This window comes from Balaenoptera borealis, assembly GCF_965194805.1.
Source record: "Balaenoptera borealis genome assembly, chromosome: 18".
In the NCBI taxonomy this organism is placed as follows: Eukaryota; Metazoa; Chordata; class Mammalia; order Artiodactyla; family Balaenopteridae; genus Balaenoptera; species Balaenoptera borealis.
The window spans coordinates 51,125,256-51,151,988 of record NC_138877.1 but is presented as its reverse complement, the minus strand read 5'-3'; positions in this window follow the sequence as shown (position 1 = coordinate 51,151,988).

Genomic DNA, 26,733 nt, shown 5'->3' with positions numbered 1-26,733 from the left:
CAGAAAACTGAATCTCAGAATGATTCATTAACTTGCATGAACTGAAGTCAGGACTACAATCCATATCAGACGCTGTAAAAGCTTTGGTATCCATACGTTTGTTCTCTATGTCTGTGTCTATTTCTGCTTTGCAAATAAGATCTTCTATACCATTTTTCTAGATGCACCCCAATGTTCATTGCAGCACTATTTGCAGACAACCCATAGAGTTGTCTTTTTACTCCATTAGAGGTGTCTTCTGATGAATAGAAGTTATTAATTTTAATATAATCAAATTTATCATTTTCTCCTTGTATGTTTTAGAGGTTAAAACATAAAAGGGGTTTTTTGTCCCTAAGACATTTTCACCTGCTCTGAGATCATGAAGATGTAGTTCTTCTAAAAGCTTTGTTACTGTTTCTTTCATATTTACACCGTGATGTGGATGTTGATTTTTGTGTATGGTGTGAGGTAGAGTCAAAGTTGATTTTTTTCATGTGGATATCATGTTGACCCTGAAACATTTATTCAAAAGATCATTCTTTACCCATTATATGGTAGTGTCAACTTTGTCATAAATCAGATGACCATATACAGCTAGGCCTGTGGTGAACTCTTATCTAGTTCCATTGATTTTCTTCTTTTCATCCTTATGCCAGTATTAATTACCTTTAATTAATACTGTAATTATTAATTATTAATTAATTCCTTTTGGGAAGCCTAAACATTTTAATCTGAGAAAACTGAAAATGCCTTTTCTCTTAAACAGTACAAATAAAGCAAACATATGTGTCTTTTTTCCCTGGCTGTGAAATCTACATTCACCAATGAGTTAGTGAAATCTGTGTTCAAGTATTGATATATTTACTTAAAGGTTAGCATGGAAGGACTGCCACTAAAAGTCACTATAGGCTCAAAAACTGGTCTTGCTTCTCATTGTCAAAGTGATATTGATATATTGTCAGTTTTTTTCTTTTAATAACTATTGATATAGATCCAAGCAGACAGACTGATAAAGAGAGGCTTTTACATAAATATCAGATTTATTTCCAAGATAAAAGAATATTGTATGATTATTCATATTTCTAATATCTCCCTAAAATATCACCACAGTAAAGTTCTCCAAAAGAAGACATATATAGAATTCCAAAACAAAACAAAAGAGAAAAATAAAGTTATTAGTTCTGCAGAGAAGCAAAAAACAGGATAGTCACAACCTTTTGGTCATTGCTGTCACCTTAAGGCCTTGAAAAATGTTTGGAACGTAAGAGGTATCTATATTTGTTTCTAGGACTGCTGTAACAAATTATCACAAACTTCATGGCTCAAAACAAGAAGCATTTATTCTCTCACAGTTTTGGAAGTCTGAAGTCCAAAATCAAAGCATCAGCAATGTTGGTTCCATCTGGGGGCTCTGAGGAAGAATTCACTGCATGCCTCTCTCCTAGCTTTCTGGTAGCTATAAGCAATCCTTGGTGTTCCCTGACTTGTAGATGCATCACTTTAATCTCTGTCTCCATCTTCACATCACTTTCTTCTCTATGTCTTCTCCCCATTTTCTCTCTTGTAAGGAACTTGTCATTGGATTTAGGGTCCACTCTAACCCAGGATGATCTTATCTTGAGATTCGTAACTTAGTTACATCTGAAAATACTTTTTTTCCCAAATAAGACCAAATTCATAGGTTCTGGGTGGGCATATCTTTTATTTGGGGGGCTGGAGGGAGTACTGTTCAACACATTTCTGGTGTTCTACAAATATCTGTTGAATCATCAGGTAGATACTCTCTTATTTTTTTATTTCAAAAGGTAGTTTAGAATTTTTTAAAGTTTGAAGAAAATTTGACTTGCCTGTTTTTTACACAGAATATAGAGGTATAAGAACTATCTACATGGAGATGACTCACACTAACACTTGATAGCACATTTTTGTTTTGTTTTGTTTTTCCACAAGGTTTTTTAAGGAGCAAAGATGGGGGGAAATGGCATTTTAAAAAGTTGCAGAGAAAACTAATTTGATAAAGTTCAATACCTGTTAATGATAAAAACTTTCAGCAAACTAGGAATAAAAGGACAATTCTTCAACCTGATAAAGGTCATTTATGAAAATCCTACAGCTAATGTCATATTTAAAGAAGACAATGATTTCCCTCTAAGATTAGGAACAAGGCAAGGATCCTGCTCTCTTTATTTCTATTCAATAATGTTCTAACCAAAGAAATAAGACAAGAAAACAAATTAAAAGAAAAGCAAAAAAAAAAAACTGTTTATTTTTCCACAAATAACACTGCTCTATGTATGTAGAAAAGACTACAGACAGAATCTACAACCAATGAAAAAATATACAAGAACTAATAAGTGACGTTAGGAAAGGTGCAGGATAAAGGTCAATGTACAAAAATCAGCTGTTTTTCTACATATGGAGAATATGATATTATACAGCCACTTTGGAAAATAATAAACATTTAGAAAATTTAAAAATTTTAAATACTACTTATAATAGCTTCTTGAAACATAAACTGCTTAGGGACAATTAGGCCTCATCAAAATTAAAATCTTCTCTTTGATACCAAGAGAAAATGAAAAGATAAGCCATGACCTGGGAGAAAATATTATGCATTATATATGTGAAAATGAATTTTAACAAGGTTCCTCATCTGAAACATGGAGTGGAAATTTATTTGTGTGACTATTTTCTTTATTCTCCCAAGAAGAGCACATAATTTGTGCTATTATAAAGCATTGGAGAGCAGTTAATACATTGCATATAGTAGATGCCTTTGGGCATAAATGTTTAATTCTTTCACAGAAATTCCATTGAGAAAGAATGTCAGCTCAAAAATAAGACAATTAACCAAATTGTAAAATAGTTACAATTCAAACAGACATTCCATGAAAGAAATGTGAATTGTCAATATTACTATGATAAAATGCTCAACATCATTAGTCATCAGAGAAAAGCAAACTGAAACTACAATGAGATATCACTGCACAGTCATTAAAACGGGTAAAGTTAAAGACCATGACCATACCAAGTACTTCCAAGGCAATGGAGTGATTGGAACTCTCAAATGTTGTTGATAGGAGTGTACAGCCACTTTGAAAAGCAGTTTCTTATAAAGTTAAACATATTCCTACCATATTACCAATCATTTCTATTCCTAGGTACTTACTCAAGAGAAATGAAAACACATGTCTACATGAAGATTTATACACAAATGTTCCCAACAGATTGATTCATAAATAGCCAAAAAACTGGAAACAATCCAAATCCATTCCATGTTGACAGGAACCCAGCAATTCATTCACACATAACCCTGAACACAACCCTTCTAAAATTTCCAATTTAAAGTAATTTTATGAGTTCCTTTTCTCTCCAATTAAAATGTGAAGACTGGAGTCTGTAGAAAGTAACCACTGAAATGAATGAGTATGCTCTTGGATTTGCTCTCACACTTTACTCTGAAGCAGGCACAGCAGGAAAAGGAGACCTTTCTTTGGGTCAGTGCTTCTCAACCTGGGCTGCACGTTGCCCCCACTGGCCGAACATTAAAAAAGCACCAATCTCAGGGGGACCTCCAAGATGATGGAGGAGTAAGATGTGGAGATCACCTTCCTCCCCACAAATACATCAAAAACACATCTACATGTGGAACAACTCCTACAGAACACCTACTGAATGCTAGCAGAAGACCTCAGACTTCCCAAAAGGCAAGAGAATCCCCACATACCTGAGTAGGGCAAAAGAAAAAACAGAGACAAAAGAATAGGGATGGGACCTGCACCTCTGGGAGGGAGCTGTGAAGGAGGAAAAGCTTCCACACACTAGGAAGCCCCTTCACTGGTAGAGATGGAGGGTGGGCATGGGGGAAGCTTCGGAGCCATGGAGGAGAGTGCAGCAACAGGGGTGCAGAGGGCAAAGTGGAGAGATTCCCACACAGAGGATTGCTGCCGACCAACACTCAACAGCCTGAGAGGCTTGTCTGCTCACTCAATGGGGCGGGTGGGGGCTGAGAGCTGAGGCTCAGGCTTCAGAGTTCAGACCCCAGGGAGAGGACTGGGGTTGGCTGTGTGAACACAGCCTGAAGGGGCCTAGTGAGCCACAGCTGGCTGGGAGGGAGGCCGGGAAAATGTCTGGAATTGGCTAAGAGTCAAGAGACCACTGTTTCGCAGTCCACGAGGAGAGAGGATTCCTTTCCCATGTGCCCACAGAAGGCAGAGTACCAGCTAAGTGAGCTCCAGAGAAGGGCACGAGACGTGGCTATCAGCTCAGATCTCAGAGACAGGCATGAAACACTAATGCTGTTGCTGCTGCCATCAATAGTACTGTGTGCAAGCACAGGTCACTACCCACAACCCCCCCAGGAGCCTGTGTAGCACACCACTGCCAGGGTCCCGAGATCCAGGGACAACTTCCCCGGGAGAACACATGGCATGCCTCAGGCTATTGCAATGTCATGTCGGCCTCTGCCGCCGCAGGCTGACCCCACATTCCAATTATGACTACGGAACTCTTCCCTCTCCCTGGCCTGAGAGAGCAAGAGAGCCCTAATCACCTGCTGCTTTAACTCTCGCCTGTCTGGGCAGGAAACAGATACCTGAGGGTGCCCTACATGCAGAGGTGGGGCCAAAACCAAAGCTAAACCCCAGGAGCTGTGCAAACAAAGAAGAGAAAGGGAAATCTCTCCGTGCAGCCTCAGGAGCAGCAGATTAAATCCACACAATCAACTTGATGAATCCAGCATCTGTGGAATACCTGAATAGACAACGAATGTCCCCAAAATTGAGGCGGTGGACTTTGGGAGCTACTGTAGACTTGGGGTTTGCTGTCTGTGACTGATTTGTTCTGATTTTTATGTTTATCTTAGTTTGATTGTTAGTGCTTGTTATCATTGGTGGATTTGTTTATTGGTTTGGTTGCTCTCTTCTCTCTTTTTTTATTATTTTTATTTTATTATTATTATTATTTTTTTATTTGACTTGATTTTATTTTTCTTCCTTTATTTTCTTCTGAGCCATGTGACTGACAGGGTCTTGGTGCTCCGGCCAGGTGTCAGGCCTGAGCCTCCAAGGTGGGAGAGCTGAGTTCAGGACATTGGACCGCAGAGACCTCCTGGCCCCATGTAATATGAATCAGTGAGAACTTTCCCAGAGATATCCGTCTCAACGCTAAGAGCCATCTACATCCAATGGCCAGCGAGCTCCAGTGCTGGACACTCCATGCCAAACAACTAGCAAGACAGGAACACAACCGCACCCATTAGCAGAGAGGCTGCCTAAAATCATATTAAGTTCACAGACACCCCAAAACACACCAAGGGACGCAGCCCAGCCCACCAGAAAGACAAGATCCAGTCCCAACCAGAGGAACACAGGCACCAGTCCCCTGCACCAGGAAGCCTACACAAGTTACTGAACCAATCTCACCCACTGGGGGCAGACACCAAAAACAACAGGAACTACGAAACTGCAGCCTGTGAAAAGGAGACCCCAAACACAGTAAGTTAAACAAAATGAGAAGACAGACAAATATGCAGCAGATGAAGGAGCAAGGTAAAAACCCACCAGACAAAACTAGTGAAGAGGAAATAGGCAGTCTGCCTGAAAAAGAATTCAGAATACTGATAGTAAAGATGATCAAAAATCTTGGAAATAGAGTAAATACAAGAAACATTTAAAAAGGACCTAGAAGAACTAAAGAGCAAACAAACAATAATGAACAACACAATAAATGAAATTAAAATTTCTCTAGAAAGAAACAATAGAAGAATAACTGAGGCAGAAGCCTGGAAGATAAAATAGTGGAAATGACTGCCACAGAGCAGCATAAAGAAAAAAGAATGAAAAGAATTGAGGACAGTCTCAGAGACCTCTGGGACAACATTAAATTCACCAACATTCAAATTATAGGGGTCCCAGAAGAAGAAGAGAAAAAGAAACGGACTGAGAAAATATTTGAAGAGATTACAGTTGAAAACTTCCCTAATATGGGAAAGGAAATAGTCAACTCCAGGAAGCACAGAGAATCCCATACATGATAAATCCAAGGAGAAACAGGCCAAGACATATATTAATCAAACTATCAAAAATTAAATACAAAGAAAAAGTATTAAAAGTTGCAAGGGAAAAGCAACAAATAACATACAAAGGAATCCCCATAAAGTTAACAGCTGATCTTTGAGCAGAAGCTCTGCAAGCCAGAAGGGAGTGACAGGACATATTAAAATGATGAAAGGGAAAAACCTACAACCAAGATTACTCTACCCAGCAAGGATCTCATTCAGATTTGACAGAGAAATTAAAACCTTTACAGACAAGCAAAAGCTAAGAGAATTCAGAACCACCAAGCCAGCTTTACAACAAATGCTAAAGGAACTTCTCTAGGCATGAAACACAAGAGAAGGAAAAGACCTACAATAACAAACCCAAAACAATTAAGAAAATTGTAACAGGAACATACATATCGATAATTACCTTAAATGTGAATGGATTAAATGCTTCAACCAAAAGACATAGACTGCCTGAATGGATACAAAAATAAGACCCCTATATATGCTGTCTACAAGAGACCCACTTGAGACCTAGGGATACATACAGACTGAAAATGAGGGGATGGAAAAAGATATTCCATGCAAATGGAAATCAAAAGAAAGCTGGAGTAGCAATTCTCATATCAGACAAAATAGACTTTAAAATAAAGACTACTACTTGAGACAAAGAAGGACACTACATAATGATCAAGGGATCAATCAAAGAAGAAGATATAACAATTGTAAATATTTATGCACCCAACACAGGAGCACCTCAATACACAGGGAAAATGCTAACAGCCATAAAAGGGGAAATCGACAGTAACACAATCATAGTAGGGGCTTTAACATCCCACTTTCACCAATGGACAGATTAAGCAAAATGAAAATAAATAAAGAAACACAAGCTTTAAATGATACATTAAACAAGATGGACATAATTGATATTTATAGGACATTCCATCCAGAAACAACAGAATATACTTTCTTCTCAAGTGCTCATGGAACATTCTCCAGGATAGATCATATCTTGGGTCACAAATCAAGCCTTCCTAATTTTACAAAAATTGAAATTGTATCAAGTATCTTTTCCAACCACAATGCTGTGAGACTAGATATCAATTACAGGAAAAAATCTGTAAAACATACAAACACATGGAGGCTAAACAACACACTGCTAAATAGCCAAGAGATCACTGAAGAAATCAGAGGAAATAAAAAAATACCTAGAAACAAATGACAATGAAAACATGATGACCCAAAGCCTATGGGATGAAGCAAAAGCAGTTCTAAGAGGGAAGTTTATAGCAATACAATCCTACCTCAAGAAACAAGAAAAATCTCAAATAAACAACCTAACCTTACACCTAAAGGAACTAGAGAAAGAAAAACCTAAAAAACCCCGAAGTTGGCAGAAGGAAAGTAATCATAAAGATCAGATCAGAAATAAATGAAAAAGAAATGAAGGAAACAAAAGCAAAGATCAATAAAACTGAAAGCTGGTTCTTTGAGAAGATAAACAAAATTGATTAACCATTAGCCAGACTCCTCAAGAATAAAAGGGAGAAGACAAAAATCAACAGAATTAGAAATGAAAAAGGAGAAGTAACAACCGACACTGCATAAATACAAAGGATCATGAGAGATTACTACAAGCAACTCTATGCCAATAAAATGGACAACCTGGAAGAAATGGACAGATTCTTAGAAATGCACAAACTACCGAGACTGAACCAGGAAGAAATAGAAAATATAAACAGACCAGTCACAAGCAATGAAATTGAAACTGTGATTAAAAATCTTCCAACAAACAAAAGCCCAGGACCAGATGGTTTCACAGGAGAATTCTATCAAACATTTAGAGAATGTTACCCTTCTTAAACTCTTCCAAAATATAGCAGAGGGAGGAACACTCCCAAATTCATTCTACGAGGCCACCATCACCCTGATACCAAAACCAGACAAAGATGTCACAAAGAAAGAAAACTACAGGCCAATATCACTGATGAACATAGATGCAAATATCCTCAAGAAAATACTAACAAACAGAATCCAACAGCACATTAAAGAGATCATACACTATGATCAAGTGGGGTTTATCCCGGGAATGCAAGGATTCTTCAGTATATGCAAATCAATCAATGTGATACAACACATTAACAAATTGAAGGAGAAAAACCATATGATCATCTCAATAGATGCAGAAAAAGATTTTAACAAAATTGAACACCCATTTATGATAAAAACCCTCCAGAAAGTAGGCATAGAGAGAACTTACCTCAACATAATAAAGGCCATATATGACAAAACCACAGCCGACATCGTTCTCAATGGTGAAAAACGGAAACCACTTCCACTAAGATCAGGAACAAGGCAAGGTTGTGCACTCTCACCACTATTATTCCACATAGTTTTGGAAGCATTAGCCCCAGCAATCAGAGAAGAAAAAGAAATAAAAGGAATCCAAATTGGAAAAGAAGAAGTAAAACTGTCACTGTTTGCAGATGACATGATACTGTACATAGAGAATCCTAAAGATGCTACCAGACAACTACTAGACCTAATCAATAAATCTGGTAAAGTAGCAGGATACAAAATGAATGCACAGAAATCTCTTGCATTCCTATACACTAATGACGAAAAATCTGAAAGAGAAATTAAGGAAACACTCCCATTTACCATTGCAACAAAAAGAATGAAATACCTAGGAATAAACCTACATAAGGAGACAAAAGACCTGTATGCAGAAAACTATAAGACAGTGGTGAAAGTAATTAAGGACGATACAAACAGATGGAGAGATATACCATGTTCTTGGTTTGGTAGAATCAACATTGTGAAAATGACTGTACTACCCAAAGCAATCTACAGATTCAATGCAATCCCTATCAAACTATAAAGAATTTTTCACAGAACTAGAACAAAAAGTTTCACAATTTGTATGGAAACAGAAAAGACCCCAAATAACCAAAGCAATCCTGAGAAAGAAACACGGAGCTGGAGGAATCAGGCACCCTGACCCCAAGCTATACTACAAAGGTACAGTAATCAAGACAATATGGTACTGGCACAAAACCAGAAATATAGATCAGTGGAACAGGATAGAAAGCCCAGAGATAAACCCAAGCACATATGGTCACATTATCTTTGATAAAGGAGGCAAGAATATACAATGGAGAAAAGACAGCCTCTTCAATAAGTGGTGCTGGGAAAATTAGACAGCTACATGTAAACGAATGAAATTAGAACACTCTCTAACACCATACACAAAAATAAACTCAAAATGGATTAAAGACTTAAATGTAAGGCCAGACACTATCAGACTCTTAGAGGAAAACATAGGCAGAACACTCTCCGACATAAATCACAGCAAGATCCTTTTTGACCCACCTCCTAGAGAAATGGAAATAAAAGCAAAAATAAATACATGGGACCTAATGAAACTTAAAAGCTTTTGCACAGCAAAGGAAACCATAAACAAGATGAAAAGACAACCCTCAGAATGGGAGAAAATATTTGCAAATGAAGCAACTGACAAAGGATTAATCTCCAAAATTTACAAGCAGCTCATACAGTCAATATCAAAAAACCAAAAAACCCAATGCAAAAATGGGCAGAAGACCTAAATAGACATTTCTCCAAAGAAGATATACAGATTGCCAACAAACACATGAAAGGATGCTCAACATCACTGATCATTAGAGAAATGCAAATCCAAACCACAATGAGGTATCACCTCACACCAGTCAGAATGGCCGTCATCAAAAAATCTACAAACAATAAATGCTGGAGAGGGTGTGGGGAAAAGGGAGCCCTCTTGCACTTTTGGTGGGAATGTAAATTGATATAGTCACTATGGAGAACAGTATGGACGTTCCTTAAAAAACTAAAAATAGAACTACCATGTGACCCAGCAATCCCACTACTGGGCATATACCCTGAGAAAACCATAATTCAAAAAGAGTCATGTACCGCAGTGTTCTTTGCAGCTCTATTTACAGTAGCCAGGACATGGAAGCAACCTAAGTGTCCACTGACAGATGAATGGATAAAGAAGATGTGGCATATATATACAATAGAATATTACTCAGCCATAAAAAGAAAGGAAATTGAGTTATCTGTAGTGAGGTGGACGGACCTAGAGACTGTCATACAGAGTGAAGTAAATCAGAAAGGGAAAAACAAATACCATATGCTAACACCTATACATGGAATCTTAAAAAAAAAAGAAAAAAAAAATGGCTCTGATGAACCTAGGGGCAGGACAAGAATAAAGACGCAGACTTAGAGAATGTACTTGAGGACACGAGGAGGGGGAAGGGTAAGCTGGGACAAAGTGAGAGTGTGGCATGGACATATATACACTACCAAATGTAAAATAGATAGCTAGTGGGAAGCAGCCACATAGCACAGGGAGATCAGCTCGGTGCTTTGTGACCACCTAGAGGGGTGGGATAGGGAGGGTGAGAGGGAGACTCAAGGGGGAGGGGATATGGGGATATACGTATACATATAGCTGATTCACTTTGTTATACAGCAGAAACTAACACAACATTGTAAGCAATTATACTCCAATAAAGATGTTAAAAAAAAAAATTACCAATCTCTGGGTTGGGTTCTACACCTACAGATTCTTATTCCATTGTGCTGAGTGTGGTCTAGGCAAAGGGACTTTTAAAATCTCCTCTCACCCCCAGGCCACTTTAATGTGCAGCCAAGGTTAAGAACTATTGCTCTATTTTTGATGATAGCCATTCTGACAGGTGTGAGGTGATATCTCATTGTGATTTTGATTTTCATCTCCCTGATGATTAGTGATGTTGAGCATTTTTTCATGTGCCTGTTGGCCTCTGTATGTCTTGTTTTGAATATTGTAAGTCAACTACCATTCAATTTTTTAAAAAAAAAAGAACTATTACTGTAGACTCAGCATCTCTAGCTCTTCGGCAGTGAGTGTGATGTATTAGAAGAATGCATGGAATTATTGTGATAATCCATTAAGATCAGACATATAATGGACTTGCAAAGTGCCTGGCACATGGGAGATGTTCAACAATATTTTTCCCATGTCCCTACTTCAGTTCCAGTTTCCCCTCTAAAATTTTATCTCTCTGCAGGAGGCCACATTCCTTTTAGGTGACAGCTTCGTTATCAAATAATACTCAGGCAGGAACCAGCCACTAGAAACATAAATCCTTTAGGAGGTAGAAAAAAAGCAACAGTAGGAATGAGAAGAGGGTTGTTCATAGGGATGATGGATAAATACCAAAAGGTGGGATTACCTAATTTAGACTCCTAACTTATTGTCAGCCCCTTCAAGGAAGCCAGAACTGTGATAAATAGAGATCCTTCCTTGATAGTCAATTTGTTTGTCAAAGATTCTACCATTTCTACCATCATGGATTCTTAAATGGCCTTTAATGGAAGCATTTTTAAACTGTCATTAAGAAGTACCTGAAAACCCTTCTTTCTATATGTTTTCCACCTGCCTGCTTAAGTCACCTTTCATCCATTGAGGCCCAGGTCAAGCCCCATGTCTTCCAAGGAACCCTTCCTAAGTCCTCTGGGGTGGAGTTATTCTCTCCTTCCACCTTACCATTGTAATTCTTCATTTATGAACACAGTATGACTGAACATTAGAGGTATTTGTGTGTGTGACTGTCTCTGGAAGACCACAATCCTCGAAGGCAGGAACCAGAATTGGTTGTCTTTGTATCCTCCACCATGTTTGGAATATTGTCTGATACATAGCAAGTGCTAGATAACTGCTCATAGAGATTAAGAGTGTGAAGATGTGTATGTCATATAGGGTTCTTCTATAATGTGCATTCCTAAAAGGCACTGTGCTCTGCAGTATCCTGCAATATAAACTACAGGGTTAGATGTACAACATTCATCAGTGACACATAAAAACAAGACAGAAACTCAGCAAAAACAGTGGCACAGTTTTACACATGTTAAATGGTTAAGAAATACACAAATACAATAAATATGCCACTTCACTTGAAAAAGACCTGAAGTTTGCTTGCAGAAGTGAGTGTCTGAAGGTTTTGCAGCTTGTGGGTCATTGTGGAGTGATGGAAGGAGGGTTTTCTGAAATCAGTGGGAAAATTGTAAAGACAGCTGTGGATGGGAGTGACTCATAATGGACCCAGTAAACAGATAATTGGTAGATGTTTTAGGTGTGTGTGTAATAGGGAAGAACCTTTGTATTCCATTACAGGTTCATCACTATAGGGATGTTGCCTATAAGCTTAGATTATACATGATGGCTTATCTCTGGGAACCCTGCCTAAACCCCCCAGGTAATGAGCATTAAGCTAAAGTACCTTTGTATAGTTCACAGGAAACATCCTGACCAGGTCCACCTGTGAATGACTGCAGGAAGGAAGAAATTAACACATCCCCTCTTGAGGCTGTCGGGAAACAGGAAATGTCTGACTTTACTCCCTCCCCTTTTAGTATAAAAGGAGCCTGAATTCTAACTCAGGCAAGATGGTTCTTTGGCACACAAGTCCATCATCTTCTTGGTCTGCTGGCTTTCTGAATAAAGTGGCTATTCCTTGACCCAACAACTCAGCTCTGAATTTATTGGCCTGTCGTGTGGTGAGCAGTCCAAGCTTGGACTCGGTAACATGTGGAGGTGAGTTTTGTGTATTCCTATGCTGTTAGGGCCAGCTGGGTGAGGTTTTTTGTGTTTACCTGCTGTTTCTGAAAACAGAATCACACCTGCCTACAAATTTGAATTTAAGTCCTGCTCAAATCATTCCCCATATATCAATCATTTTGGAGCAAACTCACATTTTCAAAATAAGTGTTATAGCAAGCTTACCATAGTATATAGATGGTGTGAAATATTAGAAGATAAAACTTTACAGGAAGATATATTCTTTACAAAGAAAGCTAGAGTAAATGTGAAGAAAGTAAAAATAAAGTAAAAGGATGGTGTGAGGTTATGATCTCTTTTTAAAATATAATTTAGGCAAATCACTTAGCGTCACCCCACTCTCCTTTTACATTCTCTGCAACGGGGATAGTATGATGTCTCCTTACCAGATAGGTGCAGTGTGAAGACTGGATAATACTCCACAGGCCACTCAAGATGCAAGTCATTCTGACAAACTGAGGAATGAGCTTTTATAAGCTTCATAGCAAAGTTATATTCTTTGCAAATCAAAAACTGAGCTTGGTCATCAGATATGCTTGTACTCTCTAGAATAAGTTTAATAGTTGAGTAAAAGTCAACATCTATATAAAATGTATCCAGTGTTGTTTAAAGACAAATAGCTGGTCATTCAGGGGGCAGTGTTTCTGTGTTATCCATATAGACCATTGAAGTGACCTGAAGCAATTTGTTTCTCTAGCAGTAAAAAACTTACAGATTTGGACTATAGTTTAATATCATATTTGCCTTTCGAAACACATGTCAAGGAGGCAACTTCATTTTCCTTTACTGTACTGAGGAAATGAACTGATGCTCCCCCAAAATGACTTGAGGCAAAAGACATTAATGGCTGTTCTATTCTCTGATTAGAAGAAAGTAAAGGACCACATGAATACCACATGAGATCAGCCAGTCATTTCCTGAGATGCTGGCTTAGATTAATAAATAATAAAGTGGGAAATAACTGTATGTTTTCATTATGGGCTATGATAAGCTTATTTTCATTAAAAAATGTTTTGTATGTATTTTGTATTTACCATCTACCAGGAGGTTATTTCCTAATGAAAGGTGTGAAGGTTCTAATTGTCCTATATCCTACTTGTTGAAAATTGAGTGTTTCCTTTGCTATATATTCATTCCATATTTCTGACACACATTCTGTATTTCCTAAACAAAGTTGGAAATTTTATATTGGTTCCTAAAATCTTATATTGGTATACCTACCAGAAGTTATTAATTTTTATGCTTTAAATGGCTGTATAGAGTTATTCAATAATATGTTTGTATTCTAATTTTTATGTAAGTCCTTACTGATTTTATAGAGAATTATAGTATAATAGCAAATAATTGTGCTTACAAAGTGTTGTACTTAATCTGCTCAATAGCCCCATGTGTTGGGTAATTATTCCTATTTCACAGATGAGGAAACTGAGGCACAAAGCAGGTAAGTAATGTATTCAAAGTCCAAAAGTTGGAAGTGTTGAAACTGGTATTTGAAACTAGGCAGTCTGGCTACAGAGATTATGCATTTAACTCCTATGCTATAGTGCCCCCATATTCATTATCATATAGTAAATCTTATTAACCTTACTAAACAAAGAAATTTATAAATTTCTTTTGTTGCCAATTCAGGATCTCAACCATGGTTCCAAACCACCTCAAATTGCTTTTGCAGCAAAACCCACCTACCCTCACCCCTTCTTGCGCATGCTTTAGTTTTATAGCTCTTGTTTTCTCTGCATTTTAGTTGACTTTGGTGATTAAAGAGAACTGTTCACCTGAAACAAAAGCAAAGACATTTCTGCTGATAGCAAAAAATGACAGCTGAAACAGCATTTAAAGTACATCTTGAATAAATGTTCAAAAGCGTGGCCTTAGGGCAATTTCCTGTTTTACTGGAAAATCTACCTTGCTAGTGTCTGATAAAATTGTATGAACAGTGGAAGCTTAATCCTCCAAGGCATGTTCTATGAAGCATTTGACAGCTTATCTGATGAAATCTACTCTACTACCAGTTCAGAGACCGTGCACCCCTCATGGAGGAAGCCCAGTCTGAATGGCTCTTGTAGCCTTGGGGCTGATGTTGTTAGTTCCTAAATGAACTGATTAGTGTTTCATTGACTTATTTCCCAGCAACCGTACATATGCTTGACATGCCAAAGGTTTCCCATCTTGCATAATCAATCCACTGTTGAAAATGACTTGCTTGTGTGTGGAAATATTAGAGCTATTTAATATTTTGAGCCATCCAGGTGATTCAATAAATTTAGACAAAATTAAATCACAACTTACATGAGATTGGATGAGGTGTCAGTCCAGGCCCACTGTTAAATGTTCCACTTCCATAAATTATGGCAAGAATAAGCAACCATTCATTCACAGAATGCCAAGTGGATGGCGCCAGTGCCTCAGATCTGCCACTAGGTGGTAGAGCAAATTTCTGTGTCATACTCTTTTCTATCTAAATTATGCCCCATTGCACAAGTTAAAAATATTGGGTTGGCCAAAAAGTTTGTTTGGGTTTTTCCATAAGATGTTACGGACAAACCTGAATGAACATTTTGGCCAACCCAATACATTCACATTAACAACTCTTAAAATTCAAGTCTAGTTCCCTAAGATTTTCTACTACATATCCAATGATCTATGCCAGGCCAACTAGCCTATTCTGATGTTCACTAATTCTCAAAGTTTATGATTATACACCTAACCAGTATGAGTCTTTTGCACTCTAGATAGTTGCCAGAACTTATGTGTGTGTGTGTGTGTGTGTGTGTGTGTGTGTGTGTGTCTCCCAGCCTCCTTGGACCAAATGCTAATTAGTACTGATCAGCCTGGATAGAGAACAATATTTATGACCTGATGTAAACCAAAGTGGTCTAAAATGTATCCTTTGGGAAGCCATCCCAGCACCAAGCTGGACAACCAAATAGCATCATTTTGGGATCCCCATAGAATTGTTTTGGGGGTTCTCACAGAACTGTTTTTTACTTTGGTGTGCTGTCATATTATAAAAGGGAAACATGAAAAGTTTGGCCTTATTTACCATATACATGCAGTAGAGAAAATTGTTCTTCACATTGAATAGTATCTTTATGAGAAAAGCCAAGGATACTTCTCTGGGGTCTCAAAATCGTTCTACTTTTGAATCATTGGTTAGTTTTTGCCTTATGAACATTGTGAAGAAGATAATTGATTTTTCTCTTCTAGACAATGTAAAGCCAAAATTGCAGATCACTAGAATATACGCCAGTTTCTGATGAGCGTTTTATGTACTTATCTCATTCATGGCTTCATCCTACATTTTTGTATTGACCTATAGTTGATTTATAATATTATCTTAGTTTCAAATGTACAACATAGTGATTCAGTATTTTTATAGATTATAGTCCATTAAAGTTATTACAAATAATGGCTATAATTCCCTGCTCTGTACAATATATCCTTGTTGCTTATCTATTTTGTACATAGTAGTTTGTATCTCTTAATCTCATACTCCTATCTTGCTCCTGCCCCCCTTCCCTCTCCCTGGTGGTAACCTCTGGCTTGTTTTCTATGTCTGTCAGTCTGTTTCTGTTTTGCTATATACATTTATTTGTTTTATTTTTTATATTCCACAAATAAGTGATATCATACAGTATTTGTCATTATCTGTCTTATTTCACTAAGCATAAAGCATGATATTCTCTAGGTCTATCTACCTTGCTACAAATGGCAGAATTTCATTCTTTTTATGGCTGAGTAATATTCCATTGTATATGTATACACCACATCTTTATCCGTTTGATGATGGACACTTGGGTTGCTTCCATGTCTTGGCGATTGTAAATAGTGCTGCTAAATGGTGCTGGGAAAACTGCACAACTACATGTAAAAGATTGAGGTTACAACATTTCCTCACACCATATACAAAAATAAACTCAAAATGGATTAAAGACCTAACTGTAAGACTTGAAACCATACAACTCCTAGAGAAAAACATAGGGAGAACATTCTTTCATATAAATCGTAGAAATATTTTTTTGGATCTGTCTCCTAAGGCAAAAGAAATAAAAGCAAAAATAAACAAACTGGACCTAATTAAACTTAAAAGCTTTTGCACAGCAAAGGAAGCCATTAACAAAATGAAAAGACAACCTACTGAATGAGAGAAAATATTTGCAAATGGTATAACCAACAAGGGGTTAATATCCAAAATTTATAAACAGTTTATATCAAATAATAACCCAATTGAAAAATGGGCAGAAGACTTGAACAGACATTTTTTCAAAGAAGACATACAGATGGCTAACAGGCACTTGAAAAGATGTTCAACATTTCTAATTACTAGAGAAATGCAAATCAAAACAACAATGAGATTTTACCTCACACCTGTAATAATGGCTGTCATCAAAAAGTCTACAAATAACAAATGGCAGTGAGACTGTGGAGAAAAGGGAACCCTTTTACACTGTTGGTGGGAGTATAAATTGGTACAGCCACTATGGAAAACAGTATGGAGTTTCCTAAAAAACTAAAAATAAAACTACCATATGATCCAGCAATTCTACTCCTTGGTATATATTCAGAAAAAATGAAAACACTAATTCAAAAATATACATGAACCCCAATGTACATCCTACATTTTTAATCTCATCTATTCTTGGCTTTTTTTCTTCCACTTTTCTTTTTTTTTTTAATTTTTGAATTTTATTTTATTTATTTTTTTATACAACATGTTCTTATTAGTTATCCATTTTATACACATTAGTGTATATATGTCAATCCCCATCTCCCAATTCATCATCTTCCACTTATTTGATCACAAACATTATCTAGCTTCAGAGTGTGTGTTCTGGTCACCTGAAATTTCACTTGAGCTTATCAATATACTACAAACTGCTCTGCATGCTAGGGACAGAACAGAAAACAAGATAGGCAAGATTCCTTCTCTTTGGAAGTGTATATTCTTATGAGGGGAGGCAGAAAATAAGCACATAAGCCAGTAAACAAGATCACTTCAGATAGAGTAAGTGCTATGAACGCTGTGATGGAGATGTTGGTCATAGGAGTCTCCTTTAGAAGGTGACACTGAGCTGAGACTTAAGTGATGGGTAGCATCAGTTATATGAAGGAGAGGGAGGAGCAATTCAAAGCAGTTTAGGCAAAAGCATCAGCACATTCAAAGGCCACAAGATGGAAATTCACTTGTTTCCATCAAAGAAAAGAAAGAAGGTCACCATGCTGAGTATGGTGAGGGAGAACAGAAGGGTCAAGAAGAAGAGGGAATACATATGACACCTTCTCTGTGTTAGGCATACAGTCAGTCTTCTCATATGGTGGACGGCAACTACTATGTTGCAACAGTTTTAAGCAAAGACTGGAAAACAGAGATTGCTTGAAGTTATTTTTGCCACTCTTGGAAGTGAAAAGGAAATACTCCATTTAGTTCCACCATGAGCCAAGACATAAAGCAGAAAGCAAAGAAAGGTGATGGGTAGAGTGGAGCAATGTTAGCTCCCTAAAGAGACAGCCAGGGTCTGTGCTCTGAGCGTGGCCATAAAGCAAGAGCTGTGTGAAGGTGCCTAAAGGTGTCATCATCACAGCTCCAGAGTCCTCACAAAGTCCAGACTCTTGATGAGGGTACAAAATCAGGACTGAAAACGGAGGTGGGTTTGTCCTCAGCCCCACTCCTCCAGCAGCAAATGCCCCAGGATGGAGCCAACTGACCTCCATTTCCCCTTCCGGAAAAGGTAATTAAAGAGAACATAATTTAGCCTCTGTTTTTCAGGTGCTTGTTAACTATCAAGACAAGACTATGCACACACAAAAATAGAGAAATGACTACAGTGCAATGGGAACGATTACTACTCTCTGCAAAAACTGAATGATAATATGCAGCATATGCCATGTTTTACCAGCACTCCAACTTTGGGGGTATACGAAAAATATGATGGAAATTTTTGTATAAAATAATCTTTTAGAAAAACAATAGCTATTTATTACACAAATTAACACAATTGTATAGGAGCTTTGGGAAAACATGACGCCTTTTGATCATTTTAAACCAATGACAGTACAGCCAGAATCCTGAACAGCCTCAAATTCTCATGTGGCTTTTCCTTGTTAAACAAGAAAAGTCCAGTAGCCAAACCCATGTAGCTGAATTATCTCCAGCATCTAGAATTAGGTAGGATCTTTCTTCCTGCCATCAACAGGGTGGGCTTTCCCAATGGTGAATATGCTCTGTGTTAGAAGACTTCTGATCTCAACCGAGAAAAACAAAGCAACTATTTAAGTGTCACTGCTCACGTGCGGTTCTACAGAAGCTTGTATCCCTAGGAACTTCACAGTAGAGAACATTCCAAACTCTGTTCCCTCTCCAGTGTCTTGAAGGCCAAATAAGCTGGTATTTAGTTGAACCTGATACCCTGCAACTGAGGGCTTTTCATCAGCCATCACACTTCAGAATCTTATGAGAAAAGACATCAGGATACCCCTTAATTCCTAGAGTAGATACAAACATACAAGGAAGAATCTTATTTAATTACCACTCTAGGGAAAATTTATAGGTAAGATAACAAGTGGTAGAAACAGGACAAAGAACAAAAAAACCCACAGGCCTGTCTGCTGATGTGACTTCTTGACGTATGTATGTGAGTTTTTGTGAGATAAGAACCATCTGGCAGTTGTTGGCAGTTGGGTTTGGGATTTTGGTCTTGTTCATCTGTTACCATTATTGTAGTTCATTTTATGTAGAAAACAGTAGCTAGAGTGGACTTTGAGATTTTACTTTTAACATTCTCTTCTAAGACTTTAGAACTTTCACATGGAGGACATAAAGCTGATTTATCATGGGGTTCTAAAAACAGTCAAGAGAGTTGGGTGAATTTGTTTGGTTATTTAAGGCTACTGATACTTCCTTAAAAAAGAAAACCAAACTTAGCCTTAAAACACTTCATGTGACCCAGTGATTCACCTAGAACAACAAATACATTGGTTTGCTGTTTTACAGAATGTTGAGAAGCTAACACCTGCAGGTTCATGTTTGTAAGAGGCTGCAACTTTTCTAAAATTCAAAATATTTCCTTCAGTTATCATTTGTTGTGGAAATTCTTTTTAAAAAGAGTCATTTCTTCCAAACACACAATTCATTTTGTAAAGATGAATCTTTCTAATAGGACTTGATTGAAATCATGAGACCCAGCATTTGCCACTCAGCTTCTCAACCCACTGCCAGCTCCAGGATCTAGTAACATAGATGGGCTTCCGTGGTTTATGTAACAGATGCTTCTTTGTGAAGCATAATCGAAAACTGAAATGCGGGTAGACAAGACTTTGAGTTCACAAGTATCTCCCATCCCCATCTGCTCCTTAGCCAAGAACTTCCACACCAGCTCTGAGTATGTGTTTCTAGAACTTCATATTTACTCCATTTAAAAACAACTCAGAGCAATTGCACATCGACTTACATCATTTGGTTTTCAAGCAGCCTTCTCAGAGTAAGCTCAAAATCTCCCCCGCAGTCTAAACCAAAAGTTTGCTGCACAAACTTGGGCAAGATTCAAAATATAAATCACAGGTGCTTGTCAAGTTCATGTAAGCACTTGAAGGCTCCCTGGGGACACATGCACAGAAAACCTGCCTAGTCCAAAAGGCAGAAAAAGCCCAGCTCTGGTCAGCGTGTGGGTCCCATTTCCTTCTGCACCTCTCAATCAGTCCGGAGCAAAGCCTGCCTCTCCTTCCTCTTTGTGAGCGGCAGCTGAGTGTGACAGACACAACTTAGGCAAAAACAAGAGCTGTAACCTTGTTCCAGGGACATCTTGGAGCACATCTTGTCTCTGCAGATTCATTTACCTCCACGAAACCATAAACAAGAGAGTTAGCCGAACCCACAACTCTCAGGAGAGTAATTGCTTCCCCATGTGCTCCGGGACTCAGCTTCCTGAAATGTAATCGTTTGTCACTGGGCAATGACTGTGGAGGAACAGTCCTACGCAGGAGGACCAGGACCAGCTGCTGGGAAGCATCTAAGAGCCGGGGATGGAGGACTATCGGAGCTAAGGGACAGCCTGGTAAATCAGGCAAAGTGGGCAGAAATCCTGCAGCTCCATGAGCTGTTGAGGACTCAAGTTCCCCAAATGAAGAGATACTTCGTGGAAAGAGAAAAGTGCTGGGGAAAAGGGAGGAGTTTGAAAGAGATCACAGTTAAGATCCATAGAAGTTTCCATGGAGGTTTTTGTCATGTTTAGTCAATATGTGTGACATGAGAACAGGAATGAGTCCTCTCTGTCCTCAACCACAATGAAGCAGAAGCAGCCAGAGGAGAGTCAGAAAGTCACCTAGTGGGAAATTCCTAGGGAAAACCCACCTGACACTGCCATGACTGGTGTCAACCACCTCTTTACAAATTAAGACATCCCCTTTTCCCCCCACATGAACAAGCATTATTTGTAAACTCAGAAAATAAAGGGAAGTCGAAAGAAGAAAATAGAAATGTACAGAAAGATTAAGAGAAGGATGAGAGAGATTAGAGATGGAACCAGGTGGGGGGTTGAGGTTGAGGGGCGTGGCATCAAGATTGCTTTTGTTTATTTTTTTATTGAAATACAGTTGATTTACAATGTTGTGTTAATTTCTGCTGTACAGCAAAGTGATTCATTTATATATTCTTTTTCATCTTCTTTTCCATTATGGTTTATCACAGGATGTGGAATATAGGTCCCTGCGCTATACAATAGGACCTTGTTGTTTATCCAGAGATTGCTTCTCTTTAAAAAGAGAACAACAGAATAGCTTCTTTTGGGGAAAGAGTTCTAAGCATGACGACTATGAAGTTTACTGACACTTGGATGAAGCTGAAGCTGACATTTTTTAATTGAACTACTTTTATTTCTCCAGAATAAGAGAAATCCAAGGAAATAAAAGCCCCTCTTTTGGGCATAAGCTTCAGCACACAATACACAGATGGAAGGTTCACGTGACTTTTCCATAACTCCTTAGAGAAGGAAACTAAGGGGCTGTGCTACCAGTCCCTTCACATATGTTATTCCAGTAAATTCTAGTAGCAATTTCTTGACATTGTCAGTATTACTCCTACTTTACGCAAAGAAATCAAAATTCAAGAGATTGACTGGGGACTTCCCTGGTGGTCCAGTGGTAAAGAATCCACCTTCCAATGCAGGGGACGCGGATTCGATCCTTGGTCAGGGAACTAAGGTCCCACATGCCACTGAGCAACTAAGACCGCGTGCCACAACTACTGAGCTTGCGCGCCTCAGCCTGAGAGCGAAAACCCACATGCCACAACTGGAGAGAAGCTCAAGCACTGCAACAAAGAGCCTGCACGCTACAATGAAGAGCTCGTGCACCGCAACAAAAAGATCCCGCATGCCGCAACGAAGATCCTGCATGCCGCAACTAAGACCTGACGCAGACAAAAAAAAAAAAAATTTCTTTTAAAAAGAGAGAGATTTCTTTTTTTTAAATAAATTTATTTATTTTGGCTGTGTTGAGTCTCTGTTACTGCGCACGGGCTTTCTCTAGTACGGCGAGCAGGGGCTGCTCTTTGTTGGGGTGCGCGGGCTTCTCATTGCGGTGGCTTCTCCTGTTGCGGAGCACGGACTCTAGGCACACGGGCCCCAGTAGTTGTGGCTCGCAGGCTCTAGAGCGCAGGCTCAGTGGTTGTGGCGCACGGGCTTAGTTGCTCCGCGGCATGTGGGATCTTCCTGGACCAGGGCTCGAACCCGTGTCCCCTGCATTGGCAGGCGGATTCTTAACCACTGCGCCACCAGGGAAGCCCCAAAAAGAGAGTGATTGAGTAAAGGTCACACCGCTGGAAGAGCAAGGATCTGAACTGGGACCACGTGGCCCTGGAAATCGTGTACGGTTTTTTATCCCACACTGCCTGTGAGCCTGAGCGCCTGTATCCCAAGAACACACCTCCTCATTTCTTTTATGCTCTGGACGTTTCATACAACTTAACAAAGACCTTGAACTCTGGCAACCTCAGCTATTTTAATCTTAACATTAGTGCATTACTAAACAAAAAGAATATTGTTTTGTTTTTGCATTCAATGATTTCTTAGCCAGCTGCTAACTTGCTAATATCAATTTGCTCAACTCAACCCCACTGCTACACTTCAGTCACTCTTGTCAAGGTGACCAGTGGTTCCATCTTGCCAAATCCAGTTGGCAAGACAGCCCTCACTTCACATGACATGGTTGATAGCATTTGACACCGTGGATTATTTCCTCCATTTGAAAGTTTGAGTAACTTGGTTGTCAGAAGATTGCACAGTCCAGTTTTCCTTCTGCCTCAGCTAATGGTCCTCTGCAGTTTCTTGTGCAGGCAGTTTCTCCTCTTCTTCCCTCTTCTTTATCCACATCAACTCCCTACTTTATTTTATCTGCTGCCCCAGCTGAAAATACCATCTAGATACACCAGCCACTAACGCTGCCACAAGCTTCAGATTTACATTTTGAATTGCCAAGACATCTTCCAATGAATGTCTAACAAGCAGCTCTCACTGCACATACCAAAAACAAAACCCCTGCTTTCCCCTCAAACCATCATCCTTTCTCAATCTTTCCAATTTTAGTAAATGGGACCTTCACTTATCCAGTTGCTCCAGCTACAAATTCAGGAGTTATCCCTAAGTTCTTTGGCCTCTTACACAGCATATTGAATCCAATAGTAATACTTTTGATGTAACCTTAAAAAAAAACTCTGAAATTGCTGAGAGAGTAAAGCTTAAATGTTCTCACCCAAAACAAAACAAACAAACAAAATCCATTAAATATTTGAATTGATGGATGTGTTAATTAACTCTTTGAAGGGAATCTTTTCACAGTGTATACATATATCAAATCATCACATTGTACACTTTAAATATCTTACAATTTTGTCAAGTGTACCTCAATGAAAAAACTAATAAAATAAAATAATAAATCTCAGGAAAACAATTCTAGAATCCAAACCCTTCTCCAGAATCTACTGCCATTTTCCTAATCCCAGATACCATCATCTCTCACCCATACAACTGCAACAACACCGCACGCCCCCCTCCCAGTTTCCCCTCCACACCCCCCCCTCCAGCTTCCTCTCTTACACTTTCAGAATCTATTCCGAACACACTCAGAATAAAATCCGACTCTTTGTCTACAAGATCTGATCCTGCCTATCGCTATGATCTCATCGTCAATTCTTCCCTCTCTCTTTCTTTTCCACCCCCTTTCCCCTGTCCATCAAACAAGCTCATTTCCACCTCAGGGCCTTTGCATTTGCTATTCCCTCTGCCTAGAATGCTCTTTCACAAATCTCGTGATTCATCTTCTCATTTCATTCACTTCTTTTCTAAAATGTTATCACCTTAAAAAGGTCCCTTAACCACCCAAACCAAAGATGTCTTCCTCCGCCTCTGTCCTGCAGTGCACACTGTATTTGGTTTCACTGGATGTATTCCTAACACACTTTGCTTTGTTTATTATCTGACCCCCTCCCCAGGTTATCAATTCCATTTGGGGAAAGACTTTGCTGCATTTGTTCTAAGTGGTACTTATAATGTATAGAACAGTGCTGAACACATACGAGGCTCTCAAAAAATATTTGTCAAATGAATAAATGAATCAGTCAGTTAGTGTAAGGGAATATAGTAAGCAGAAGAAAATTGGTGAGAGAAAACGTGCAGAGGAGACCTGGGTCAAGTGACATTGGCCCTCAAAGGCCACAGGGAGTAGTTTGGATTCTATTCTAAATACAACAGAAAACCTGCATAAAACCTTAAGGAGAGACAAGACATTACTTAAATCAGCGGTCCCCAACATTTTGGCACCAGGGACTGGTTTCGTGGAAGACAGTTTTTCCAAGGACCGGGGTGAGGGGTGGGATGTGACGGTTCAGGCGATAATGCGAGCGATGGGGAGCGGCAGATGAAGCTTTGCTCACTCACCCGCCGCTCACCTCCTGCTGTGCGGCCCGGTTCCTATCATGCCGCAGACCGGTACCGGTCCACAGCCTGGGGACTGGGGACCCCTGACTTTAATAATGTTTTAAAAGATGACTGACTGCCTTGTGGAGAATGACATGCATGATTTCATGCATTTTTTGGAAAATTTGTGTGCAAATCAGATTTTGGTAAATTGAATAATATTCTCAAAGCATTATAGTAATCTTCAATTTTGTAATATAAAGAATCCATGGGCAGTGGAACTGCTGTTTATTTTATTGGAACAGATTATCCTATTAAGGTGGAATAAGAGCAGAAACAACTCCAGCTATGAAGTATGTAGATTTAAAAGAAAAATATCTTAATATAGAGGAAGAAGAGTTATCTCTCATTTTTATCCCCTGCAACCTTATGGACCTAGATCGTTTTTATTGTCTACTTGAACAAGGAGAAAATTTAATCTCACTGTCAGACTTTTTAAAGTTACTTTCACCTCGAGCAGGTAAAAATAACATATGGATATAGACGCAAAGGCATAGTGTGGAAAAAACCAAAACAAGGAATTATAAGGCAAAAAAGAAGTTATCTTCACAAGCTGGACTCATTTAAGCTTATTTTATCTCATCAGAACAATATAACTTCCCCCAGAATAAGAATGGAGGCATGCAGCTGATTAATAAATTCAAAACAAACTTTGAACTACACAGAGGAAATATAAACATTACACATCCTAGCTCTGTATCGTGGCAACGGGGAGCCATATTTTGTGATATTCCACAATCTCAAGAGTGGCTTAAACAGAAACAGCAACATTCTCTGCCAATATTTATGTAGGCCTTTTCTTATCTCCAACATGTATGAAGTAAACAGAGCCATTACTCTAAAGGGAATTCTCAGGATTGGGAAACTAAGGCAAAAGTGTGCCTGAATAGCATGGGATATGCAGCCAATTAGTAATAAAAAGAAGCCTCAAACTTAGGGTCCTAGCCTACCCTTGCACAATTCACATTTCCTTGTAAAATGTTTACATGTAGAAGATGGATTCAATTAAGATAATGGAAGAAACCAGTTCTAACCCCATGAGTTGTGCACACAGAAATATGAAACAGATGAGAAGTCCATTTGCAGTCAGTTTTATTTCAGGAGAAAGGAAGAGTAACAGCCCCACACAAAAAGGATGGGTGGGTTTGAGGCAGACTTCCTCATTAAGGGCTAACAAACCCAAACCAAAGATGACACATCCTTCTGTGAAAAAACAAGGGAGTTGGGCAAATATGGGTGGTATGTGAGTTATAAAAAATGAAATTGGAAGGCTTGCACATGATTGGTGACAATGTGTTTACACAGACACAAAGTGGAGCAGCGAATGGAGAATGCATTTAAAGAAAGAGGAAAATGGAAAATGAAAATCTGGTTTTTTTGGAATATTATCACCTCTTCTTCACTCAATACCAATCTCAAAGTTCAATGTTATCATATTGACGGTAAGCTCCTTGAAGACAGGAACTATGTCTTACCACTTTTTTAAAAAATTTCGAATATCAGGAGCTCAATGAATGTTAAATAATAATAATTGAAGAGGAGAAGCAGAGGAGGCAGAAGCAAAAGAAAGTGGAGAAAAATAATAAATGCTATTATCAGAGGGCTTATCTCTGATCTTGCAGCAAGAAGTAAACAAGCAAAAACCAGGGTTCACAGAATTTGGGGTTATCTTCATTTAAGTATTTGACCTTAATTGCTGTGTCAAGACCACTCTCTATAGGAAAGAGTACTGTCTAAATCAAAGTACACATTCCAAGTGCAGCTTTACAAATTGGCACTGGACCATAATTCCTTTTGGAACTCAACAAAATTGAGATGTTGGTGGGAGATTTGTGGCCTAGGTGAAGGTGGGAGATAGGAAAGGGAACCCCAATCCACTGTGTCTGGCAAGACTTCCCAGGGTCTCTTCCAATGCCCTGGCTTCTCCTTTGGCTTCCCTCTCCACCAGCTCTGCAAGGTGGACAGAAGGGATTTATCATCATCACCTCTGGAAGCTTGTCACTCACTCCAAAGATGTTTTACATCCTACAAAAAAAAATGACCAGAAGGAACTTTTGATCTCTGTAAGAAAAAGACACCCCGCTTTTACTGGA